The 12,200-nt window shown below is 44.9% G+C and overlaps 1 protein-coding gene across 4 annotated transcripts in view; it reads left to right on the top strand.

Annotated features, from left to right (window-relative positions):
• The first annotated feature begins 4,842 nt into the window (after nucleotides 1-4,842).
• The window catches only part of GHDC (GH3 domain containing), a 240,302-nt gene continuing 232,944 nt past the window's right edge, over nucleotides 4,843-12,200 (top strand). For 2 of the 4 annotated variants that reach the window (XM_086924132.1, XM_086924134.1), the window contains exon 1: nucleotides 4,843-4,983. The gene's annotated coding sequence lies outside the window, so the exon portion shown is untranslated. Of the gene's footprint in view, nucleotides 4,988-12,200 lie in introns of all 4 variants that reach the window. The other 2 variants (XM_086924133.1, XM_086924131.1) reach the window with 2 other exon arrangements.

Here is a 12,200-nt window from a genome sequence, read left to right on the forward strand (position 1 = left end):
ACCTTTTTACCTGATCTAATGCTCTTCTGTCCCCAAACTGCATGCTTTCTACATCCTAACACAGACCCAAAACGTCTAAACGTTAGGTAACGCACTGAATAGCCCTAACAATACACGGTCATTCCCCGTGTCACACGTGTACTGTTTGGCCTATTGTCTGTCTCTCTCTCTCTCTCTCTCTCTCTCTCTCTCTCTCTCTCTCTCTCTCTCTCTCTCTCTCTCTCACTCACTCTTCCACCCCTCCACACTTTCCCTCTTCCTAGCAACTGGCACCTAATTGGCGAACCTGGTGCACCTCCCGATTGGCCCCAAATACCACAAGTATTTGCACAAATTTGTCCTAAATAAAATTGTATCGGTACCACGTTACTACCTCTCCCTTTCTGCTAAAATATGGATGAAAATTAAATTGACCGATAGGAAAGGGACAGGTAAGATGACTAAGGTTCCCTAAATTTGACCCACCCTCAGGGAACTATTTGTCAGTGGCCTCTATGATAAAATGTGTCTGTGGTAATGCGACCATCCCCATTGCAAATTGTCTCCGTACCCCAAGCTGTAAGAAATGATCGAGACACCCCCATCTACCCAAAATGCCCCCAGTTTGTGTCAGCTGCCCTGAACGAGAGCCTGAAAAACGCCCCCTGCTCTAATTCACTGTGTCCCTAATTGTTGTCCATAAGATCCCTCCTTCCCCGAGGATAAGTTTAATAATTATTGCAAACCACCCCTCCCGAGTTTTTGTAGTAACCAGGTTTCGAGGATTTTTATAGAAAGTTAGAAAGATGTATGCAAAGTTAAAAATTAGATCGAAAATCGAAAGACCTTGTTGCTGTAAGCCTTGCTGAAAATAAGATGTTTTTTTGATGTAATGAAGACTTGTTTAGCCTATGTTCATCCCTCAGAAGGATGCCTATCAGACTATGGTGAATAGCACGTTGCACTTTTTGTAAAACACAAGGCCCTGAAGACCAGCCTAGCTTTTTCAAGACTTGTACTAGGGAAGTGGGTCTCTGCCAGAAGAACTGACATCTACTATAATAGACATATGACAAATGAACGTAATAATCATCAAAGCGTCAAAGAATTAGCCAACAAAAGGAAGTTGTAAGGAATCCAGCAAACCCATCATCAATTGTTTATACGTCAGTCGCAAGAATCTCCAATGTAGCGAGTGCTTACCCCAGTTGCTTGGTGTTGGGAGAGAAATAGACTTATGTAATTACCTTCTTCTGCAATATCTCTAAAGACTGTCTTTTCAAAACTCATTTAAGGGTATCACTGTCGGAGGAGAAAGAGACCGGATGTGGGAGCACGCGGCCTGACTGCGGATTGTGGAACATCAGCGACGGAGGCCGAGGCGAGACCACAGCAGTAAGGAGACGCCGGACGGGGCACTGTTTCAGACAAAGCTAAAGAAAGGGCTGACCTGAGGCCCCTGCTCTATGATCGACGTGTGCCAACAGCCCCCGCTCTCTGAACATGGTTACGGACTCGCCTGTCGCAAAAACTCTCCGCCTCCCCCTGATCTGTTCCCGACTTGGCCTTGCTCCATCCCCTCCTCCTCCGACCTACCATAAGGACTGTTCACACCCGCACCTTTCCATCCGAACTCCCAAGTTCCTCCAAATCCTACTGAGCTACCCAGAGAAGAGTACTCCTTGCGTCAGAAAGGAGGGAACTCCGACTAAGTAGACCACGAACTGTGTTAAATCCCAGAACGGTGACCTTGAACTCCACCAAGGGTCGCCCCCGAAGAAAAGATAAACAGAGTCTGTGGTTCTGCCCGCTACCAAGCACCTTGAAGATGATGGAAGCAACAGGAAATGCCCACCACAGGGACTCAAGAAACGAACAGATCTCACAATTCTGGAACAATTGCATTTTCCATTGCAAAATCTATGCTCTGCATTACGGAAGGAGATGCACCTGCTCCAAAACCGTAACGCATTCCTCCTACGAGGTCTGACGAAAACCAAGCAGAATGCACCTCTACCCGCAGACCCCCAACGACTCAATCCACATGAACATTTCTGTTGATAGGTAATCCAGGTGCTCAACAGTGCCGACAGAAGACGACAAAGGACAACGAGAACTCTGATATATATTTTTGCTGTATCTCATCTCTCTCCCAACCACCATTGGACTGACTATGCACCCGCCGTATACAAAAAGGACTTACTTATATGATAACTTACCAGTTCTTATTCTATGATCTGTACCCAACGCCCTCACTACGTAATTCTAGTCTGATATTGCATTACGATGACTTTTTCTGCAACCAACTTAACGATGAACCCGCCTACTAAATGATGAGATTTTTCAATATGATGTTGATAATGTGATGTTTATGTACAGTTCTTTCGCCTAAGTCCTCTCTCCCTTACTTATGATCGCTGCATATAGGTGTAGATAGGAAATAGGCCAGCAAGATGTCTTGGAAATGTTAAAGGGAGGACTGTGGAAAATAAATACAAACTTGGTGAACATTATCGGCGCCATCTTGCCCCTTTTCCAAGCCCATTCGTGCGCGTAAGCGGCAGCCATTTTGAGCACCATGGCCTCCCTGCCCCTCGCTGATAGCCAGCGCGTCTCTCTCTCTCTTAACCTCGCAAGCATTCCCCCACACACTGACAACCCCCGCTCTCTCATGCCTAGGGTCATAAACCCCCCCTTCAGCGCAGCTTCACCACTGAATCCCATCCTGTTCCCAGCGCGACACCTCCCCTCATTCCTTTCATGGCCTCAAACCCTTTGATGCAAACCCCTTTTCCTGTGTCCCCGTTTGTCTTCCCTGTTCCCAGGCCGCCACCTGGCTCTGCGGATACTGTTTATTACCCCGTACAGTAGGAAGCTTCCCCTCCCCATCAAAAGACCCCCGAACCGATCAAAGCCCCCACCCCATGAGATCCGATCAACCCCATGCATTCCGTGAATCGGCGGAATGCCCTGCTGTGCGACAACCATCACCTGTTGTGACCGGGGTGGGGAATCCAACTGTAAATGTATGTGGGAACGGGTCTGAAGGGGAGATTCCGAGGATGTTCTTTCAAGTACTAAAGTATTGCGAGAATGTGTTATGTGCAATAAAGGTCGTAATCCCTAGTATAAGAGGCCAGGCCTCAGAGATGCGGTTAGAGCACCTCGTGACGATACTTGCTGTCTGAATTGATGTGTTCTCCTCCGGAGAGAATAAAATCCTCGTTTCCTGCCTTCCAGTCTCCAGCGCCTGCTTCTTCATTGATTAATATTGGTGGGTCATAGAGGCGATACCGCCGGGCAACATAAAAGGGTCTTTGGTTACCGGTTGTCTTTGGAACCCTTTTTAACAGCGTTTTGCGCCGGGCAGCTTTGGTATTTACAAGAGAACCGCTGTTTTTCTACACTGCAGGGTCTCAAGACCCCTCCCTCCGTTCTCAGCAAAAAAAGTCGTCTCCCAGGGGAACGGAAAAGCCACAAGGCTCTTTACAATGCCAGCCTGCACACTCTGGCCCCGACAATAGCTCAAATGCTGGATGCACCAGATTCCAACATCAGGGAGTGACGCTCACTTTGCTGCCCAGGAGCCATCTCCACAGCCGCCCACAGCTCTATAGTCGCCCCAGCAGCCTATCGGCAACTCCCAACAGTCTAGTGCTTGTAGCTCCCAACATTCTAGCGCTACTAGCTACCAACAGTTTAGTGCCTCTAGTTCCCAACAATCTAGCGCCTGTTGCTCCCAACAGTCTAGCTTCTCTACCTCCCAACAGTCTAGCACCTCTAGCTCCCAACAGTCTAGCACCTCTAGCTCCCAACAGTTTAACGCCTCTAGCTCCCAACAGTCTAGCGCCTCTCCTCTACCAAGACTAAGCAAACTCTCCTGTAAACGACTAAGGAAGCAAAGGAACAAAATCCACAAGGTATTCCTAAAAGCAAAGCAGGAATTGATATATCCAATCTTTAACAAGACCAAACCCAAGAAACCCCCTCCCTCCTCGGACGCAATGGCGCCGTCTCCGGAACCCCGTTAAAGGCCGAACAACAAGCAGGTCAAACACGTCCGAGACAGCAGCAAGCACCAGTGCCACCTGGCCCGAAGGCAGGACTACAGTCAGGATCTGGATCAAGGCCCCATGACCTCCCAAGTAGGGTCGCCGCAAATCACCTCGTGCACCAGAACCTCCCATTCGGTCAAGCAACCAAAGCAGGCCGTCCAAGGTACACGTTGATCCTCAGCAATTTAAAAACCCAATCAAATCCACGCGCTGAGTCTTCTATCTGAGTACATCACAGCAATACATTACATACCAGGACTCTAACAAAGTATGCATCCCTCTGCTTCAAACGTGGAAGAAGCATTGGCATAGCCAATAGGTCTCACCTTTGGGACTTTATAAGTGTTTATAGTTAGTTATCCAGCACAATATCCTTGGCCCCATCAAGTGTTGCATGGCTAAACACTTATAAGGTCCCAAAGGCGAGACCTATTGGCTATGCCAATGCTTGTTTAATTTGAAATATGGAGTACTTGTACTTCTCAGCACTGCGGCAGTACTTGCATTTCTCAGGAGCAAATAGTATTCTAATTAGTGAGTACCTGCTTTACTTCTATATTTACATTCAAACCACTGCTCACACACTCATTGCGGTAATTCTCATGCTTGTATGTTACCACAATGTTCGCATGTTACCACAATGTTCGCACTATTGTATAGATGATTACATCGTCTATTTTGAAATATGTGACAAGTGACAGCAGGTAAATAGTCTTCTGGTGAAATCTTTATTTTGGCTCCGCGTTGGACTGAACCGTCAAGGTAATCTTCCAAGATGGCCGCCTCGTTCTCTCGAAGGGAAAAGGCACTTCCTGTAATGCTGAGCGTGCTTGTCTTTTATTTCTGACTGTGTTTTGAAGTAGTTGAGACGGGTATCCTGGGCACAAGGCAGCACCACAAGGCTATGTTTTGAAGTTTTAAGCAACGCAACGCAACGCAAAATCCACAGGCAAGTAAGTTTGGATTGAATGCAGTGTCCGTGGTTGCTGTGCTCGGGGGAGATCTTGTCCAGCGATACTCAAGCCGGGGAGGGAACAAAAATGAAAATTGTACACACCTCTTCCTCCCTCTAGGTATAAATGCTCCCAAACCCGTCAGGTATTGTCTCGGAGAGCAGCCCCGCTTTCACCCGGCGCTCAGTTAAGCTGAAGGCAGTTCAATGAATACTAGGCTTTAGCTTCTTTTATGTTAGGGAAGGAAACGGGCGCTGCCGCTATGTTGTGCCTGTCACTGTCTGAGGGAGGATTGCACTGTTGCTGCAGGGCTGTACATGTTTGTGAGAAGTGAAGCTGTAGTTGTTGTCAGTTAAGCTTGGGAAAGCCTTTTCATTTTACGACCTTTTCACTTTAAAACACATTTGACTTTGTCAGAGCTTTTACTTTGCTTTCTGGTGTACGCAGCCTTAATTGCCACAAGTGCTTCCTTTCTGTTTTTCTTTTACCTCACTGGACAGTAGGTCTTATCGGTTAGTAAATGAGGGTCGTCTGCAGGTTTGTAAAACACTGTGATTAATGATTTGCTTCAAGAAATGTCACTTGTCACTCCATGATTGCTTTTCATCAGGGCTATTTGTTTTGTTGCTCCAAGGACCTGTCATGTTTTTATGCCATAGGAGAGGAGACTCAAATGTGGCCTAAGCTGTCATACTTTGAACCCAACACTCCGGGGCAGATTTATGTTAACTGGCGCATCCCCAGGGATGCGCCAGTTAACATGCGCCACAGTGCGCCACAGCTCCGCCAGCCATGGTGCGCCGCATTTATAATGCGGCGCACCATGGTGCAAAAACGGCACAGATGCGTGACGCATCTGTGCCGGAAATGTGGCGCATTGCTGGAGTTGCGTCGCAAGCGCGACGCAGCTCCAGCAAGGCTCGGGGGTGCCCCATTTCAACAATGCTGCGTCAAGACCTAAGCCTGCTTCAAGCAGGCGCAGGCTTTTGACGCAGCATTGGCTTAAAAGTGACTGAGTGAAATCTCATAGATTTCACTCAGCCACTTTTGCGAGGCGCACCTGCCCCGGAACGCCCATCCTGCGCCGGAACGCCCACAAGCGGCGCAGGGCTTTACAACGTGACGCATCTGCCTAGATGCGTCACGTTGTAAATCGTTCATAGGGATGCGCCACGTTTACGCCGCCTTGCGTGACGCAACAGCGGCGTAAACGTGGCGCAAGGGCCTCATAAATCTGCCCCTCAGTGTTTGACTTGCCAGGGGTTATAAGCAGGGTTCAAGTTTATTTGACTGTGCAGACAGCAGTGGTCCGTTGGCCCACCCGCACAGTTCCATTAGCTTATCTTCCCCACAACGGTTCTAAAGAGTCTGATAACAAAGAGGGTATAGCGAGCATTTAGATAGATAGTTGTTACATTTAAAACATCCAGAGACGGGTGGGTTTTTGGAGGTCACAGCTACAAGAACTGTGAAAGGTTATGAATAGTGTAGTCAATGGAAGATACACAGTCCAGGAGTATAAACAGGATGTCTTTATTGAAGCTTGGTTCCAGGATAGATGAGTAGGAGAAGATGGGAAGATAAAGCGTTGCCCCATCAGGAGCAGCAACATTCCAGCTGAGCAGTAGGGAAGAAACGAGTAGTTTATAACACATCCTCTTTCCTTGGGAACTAAAACAGCAAAGGAGTGTAATAGTGGAAATGTCATTGTAAACGTTACATCAGAAAAGGGAAACAGAAACATTACAAAATGTACATGAATGAGAATAAACACACTAAATAAACAAGCATGAAATGTACAGGAATCATTAGGTAAGATACATCAGGAATAACATTAGCATGCAAAGAAACACTTCAAAGTGCATATAACAATAAATGTAATACATCATGAAAAATGGAAGAATAATTACGTGGAAGAATAACTAGGTGTAATACTTGAGGAGATCGTGTAATATTTGAGGAGAATGAACACCACGCCCCATCCCCCTACCTTGAGGAAGAACAAAATTGTGAGGGCATGACTTTGGGGGACACACCACCTCCACAACCTCCTAATAGAAAGGTACACTCTGTGTTTGAGAATATGACTGGAGCGCTAACCGCACCCACAACCTACATTTAACACATAATCGGAGCACTAACCGCTCCCACAACCTCCTCAAAAATGGGTACACTCTGTGTTTGAAAATTGAACAGTAACTGGAATTGTCAGAACCTGTACATGTCAGGGTACACTATACTCAACCTCCCCATATCAGGGTACACCATAGGATATGTCACCCTAGAAAACGGACCTCCCCATGGTAGGGTACAACCTCCCCGAACCAGGGTACACCGCAGAGTAAACTGAATAAGGGTGTAAAATGCCAACACAACAACTGACCTCCCCATAGTAGGGTACCTTGTAGAATAAACGTCACTCTAGACAACTGACTTGGGCACTATCCGCCCCATCAACCTCCCCTTAACAGGGAACACCACAGGGTATTAGTCACTCTATAAAACTGAACTGGGGCACCCACCGCCCCCATAACCTTCCCGTAAGTGGGTACACACTACACTTGAAATCTAAACTGGGGCACTAACCGCCCCCACAACCTCCCCGTAAAAGGGTACACAAAGGTAAAACTGCGACACAAGAAGCAGCAAGCTGGTACAGTAAATTAAGGATACATATACACATATAGTATACCGGCATAAATGAGGATGATGACGCATAGTACTGTTCCAAACCCATAGTCCAAACTGATAGAGACCTGGTGAATGACATCTCAACCGAACCCATGACAGGAGATGAAAGGTTGCAGGACCAAGTGGAGGCTCCAGGAGACTGTTGCGTCGTCGCAATGAAGAACCTTGCGCCCCAGATAAAATACATGTAGCAGAATCAATGGAGCAGGAAGACACACCCTACGGAACGGGAGCTAGTCCCCAAGTCCTCGGAGGAAGCCGCTTAGATGCCGCACTAGCAATGTAAGAACAAGCGCTAGGAACATGGTTGGCACACTGAAGAATTTGTACCACTTGTAGTATGAGCCACAACCAACCAAAAGATGGCGGGATGCTTTTGACATAGCATGGCACGTTAGCGCAGCATAGCGTCCATCAACAGCTAAAAGAATTCGGAGATGCAGCAACGTCAAAGAAGATGCCACGAAAGAGACCCAGGAGTCTATGGCGGAGGTAAGGGTGTGCACGCTAAAGTAGACTTGAAGATACTTTTGAAAGGGTGGCTCGCGCTCAGTTCAAAAATCAATTTGCTCAAACGGCTCCACAGCAATGCAACTCCCAATGGCTCTGGCAAAGTGCACCAAAAGTACTACAAAGTTACCTCTTCAAATTACCAGGGCTGGCAAATGGAGATCCGGAAGGCTTTGAACCAAATGTGCTGGCAAACTGGTTCTGCTAGAAGCACTTTCTCAAACACCGACCAGGAAGTGCTGGCAGGACCTCCTCTGTAAGGCTTGTGAGAACACATTAACAGTTGAGGATCCTCTTTAACACTCTTGGTTCCTCTCCAACACTCTTGGTTCCTCTCGAGCAGGTGTTAATTCTCACACTCTTGAACAGGAAAGGCTCCCCACAGGTAACCCAGAAGTCTTCCAGGTGACAGCAGAATGGCAGCAGGCTCCTAGAGTAGAAGAATGACTAATGGCCAGGGTGTAGGCTGTCCCGATAGTAAAGGACACTGGTGGGGCTTACCAGAGAGTTTCACACGTTTCAAGTTTCTTTTTTTAAACTTTTTTGGTCCTCATATGCGACAATCCAAAGGTGTTTGTTACAGTGCATGTTTGGTTTAGAGAACACAGTATACACACGAATCCTGCCGGATGTTCCCCTGTCTGGATCACCAACTATAAACCTTTATTATGAGGTAATGAGGGATCCCCCTCATACCTCCCTTTGGATTAGAATGTCTTAATCCTTGGACCGTTTTAATCCTCTATTAACTATGTGAATTTAAAGCATGACTAGCAAGCAGTTCCCATATACTAACCCTCTTCGCAGAAGCATTTATGCAGTCTAATCATTTATGCAGTCTAATCTACCATATCGTCTAGCAGTGTATAACCAAGATACGCAAGACGGTGGGTTGCTGGAAATCCAATTAATACAAATTTCACTACGAGCAGTAACAATCAGAATTCATACCAACTGTTCAAGTGCTTTCTTGTTCTTCCCACTAAAACCATGTTTGTCTAAAATCCCAAAAATAATCAAAGATAAGCTTACCTCTATGTTCGTTTTCAATATTTCTGTCAATATCTCACCCACTTCTAGCCAAAAAGCATTCATGCCAGGGCATTGCTGGAACATGTGAACATCATCTGCTTTTGTCAGCCGGCATTTCAGACAGCATTTTATTTCTCCTCCTAGTCTGGATAGCTTCTTTGGAGACCAATAGACCCTGTGCAGAGTGAATAAATGTTTTTTCCTTAAAGGTGCGTATTTAACAAACGAGCAAAGTGTGTTCATAGATACTTGCTACAGGGTTGTTAAATAGACGTCTGGAAGGGCCCCTTTCCACTTTTCATCCAGTGGGAACATATCGGAGTCTTCTTCTTTGACTAGCGTCCAGTACCATTTAGCAGTTTCCTTTTTCTTTGCAGGATTGTCGTGTAAAGCTGTTTCCCACCCATTCGAGGCTCCAACCGATAGATGGCTTTGGGCCCAGCTTGTTAATTGAAAGTATTTGAATCTTGACAATAAATTGTTCATCTTTTGTGATAAATAGTCCTACGAGATTTGCCTATGTTCGTCCATTAATTGGCCCCATTTTTCAATTCCGACATCCATTAGTGGGATAGATAAGGAGTCCTGTAAACACAAAGGGTTCCCAGGGGATTTCCAGATAGGAGCTATTTAGCTATAATAAGTTAATGTCAAGGTTCTCCTAACCTGAATCCAGAGTTCAGCACCTTCAAGCACATTTTCTTTTTAAATTTAGGATCCCCGTATTTAAGCAGGAAGTAGTTGCCTTGTTCTGCTAGATCACCAACTAATGCTCCTAAACAAGGTTGAAGTGACTGAACGAGTTTAGTTAAGAGTGCTTTGATGTTTTTTAACTGGAAAGTTCAGCAGTATAGCAGAAAGTCAGGTAGAGCAAGCCCCCCATCTATCTTTTTTATTTACAACGTTTTTTCCAAGCAATCCTTGGATTTTTATTATCCCAGATGAAGCTTGTCAGATCACCTTGTAATTTCTTGAACCATTTTAACTCGAAATATAATGGTAAAGCATTAAATACAAACGTAAACTTTGGCAAGATCATCATTTTTATCAGGTTCACCTTGCCAATGATCGATTAATTGCAGGGTAGACCAGGTTTGCAGCAGCTTTTTAGTTTCTTTCATCAGCTTAAAAATGTTTTATCTGTCTCATTTCTTCCAGGGATTTGACTGCCTGGATCCCCAGATATCTTATCTCTTTTTTCACCTTTTTCCTCAAAATAGAATCAAGAAGGGTATTCCAGGTCATTATCTCTGTTTTCCCTTCGTTTACTTGGTATCCAGCAATCTTGCCAAAATCTTTTAATAGGCCCATTATAATTAGAAAAGATTCTGTGGGATTTTGTGTATATATTATTAAATCGTCAGCGTAGAGCGCCTCTTTTTTAACCCAGTCTTGATTTTGAAAAGGCTGGATCAACGGTCCCTTGCTAATACTCCTTGCTAGGGGCTCTCTATATAAGTTAAACAACAGAGGGGATAAGGGACAACCCTGCCATGTACCTCTGCCTATTTTCAATTGTAGAGTAAGAGCGCCATTAATTACATTTCTTGCAAAGGGGCATGTATAAATGTTTTTTATAGCGTTAATGAAGTTGCGCCCCAACCCAATGTGTAATAAGACAGCGTGGAGAAAGGGCCAGCTGACCCTGTCAAATGCCTTGGCAGCGTCGATAGTCAGGATTGCTAAGGGGAGGTTTTTATCTGTGGCCAGATCTATAGCGCATACCAGATCGTGTGTAAGATCAATCAGCTGTCTACTTTTCATAAACCCTTTTTGTTAAGTTCCTATTTGGTCTCCCAATACTTTATTCAACCTTTTTGCCAATATACTCGTAAATATTTTATAGTCATTGTTGAGTAAAGATATAGGGAGATAAGACTCGCAATTGTTAGGATTTGTATGGGGTTTTAATGTAAGGGTTATTGTAGCCGCATTTCAGGATTCCGGTATGTGTTCTTTATTTATGTAGATAAAGTTAAACAATGAGGTTAATGGATGAGTCATTTCCTCAGCCAAGACCTTATATAGTTCGCTAGGAATCCCATCGGGTCCAGGTGCTTTCCCAGTCTTCAGGTTTTTTATTGCTATGGATACTTCTTCAGATGTGATAGGGTTATTAAGTAGAGATTCCTTATCTGGTGGCAATTTTGGGAGAGGTTTGCCTGAAAGCCAAGTGTTCAATTGCTCGTTAGACACTAGGATCTCTTCCTTAAATACATTTTGTAAAAAACTGGTAAAAGCGAACCCAATATCGATGAAGTCCGAACAGCTTACACTTAACCCTCCAATGTTATCTCTTTTATTGAGTTCGTAGCTAGGTCAGCCCTAGTTTTCCATTCCAGTAACCCCCCACATCCCTTGCCATACTCTTAGTGTGCCAATTTGATAGCAAACCACTTTTTTTTTAACTATGCCTTCCAGATGGTCCTCAAGTTCTTTCTTCCCCTCATTAATTTGCGACTGGAGCTCATAAGCTGCTGCTGAGTCTTGCGCTACTGTGAGGTCTTTTTTCCAGGAGATTATTTTCTTCTCTATGATTTCAATTTTTTGGCCATTTTACTTCTTTCTATGTGTAGCATAACTAATTTTTTTCCCTCTAATATAGACTTTGTATGCATCCCAAATGACCCGTAATGAGGTGGATACTGCATTTAGTTCAAAATGGTCTAACGTGTTTTGTTTCCGTTTATCCTGTATTTCCAGTTCTCCTAGTAAGGACCTATCCATTGTCCATCTAATTTCAGGCCCCTTTTGTTCCATAGTTATCTCTAAAATGACCTGATAAGTGAGCAGGGTGGTGGAAGACTGTTTTAACCTTATTACCTAATCTTGAATCAATAAGATAGTAGTCTATATGGGACGCATGACTATATTTATTATGATGAGTGAATTCTTTCTTTCTTCCAGCTCTCATCTTCCAGGGGTCTATTAGTCCTAAATTCTTCATCATGTTCTGTATAGAGGCTCGCATTTTAGGAGC

The sequence above is a fragment of the Lissotriton vulgaris genome, chromosome 5, assembly GCF_964263255.1.
Source record: "Lissotriton vulgaris chromosome 5, aLisVul1.2, whole genome shotgun sequence".
In the NCBI taxonomy this organism is placed as follows: Eukaryota; Metazoa; Chordata; class Amphibia; order Caudata; family Salamandridae; genus Lissotriton; species Lissotriton vulgaris.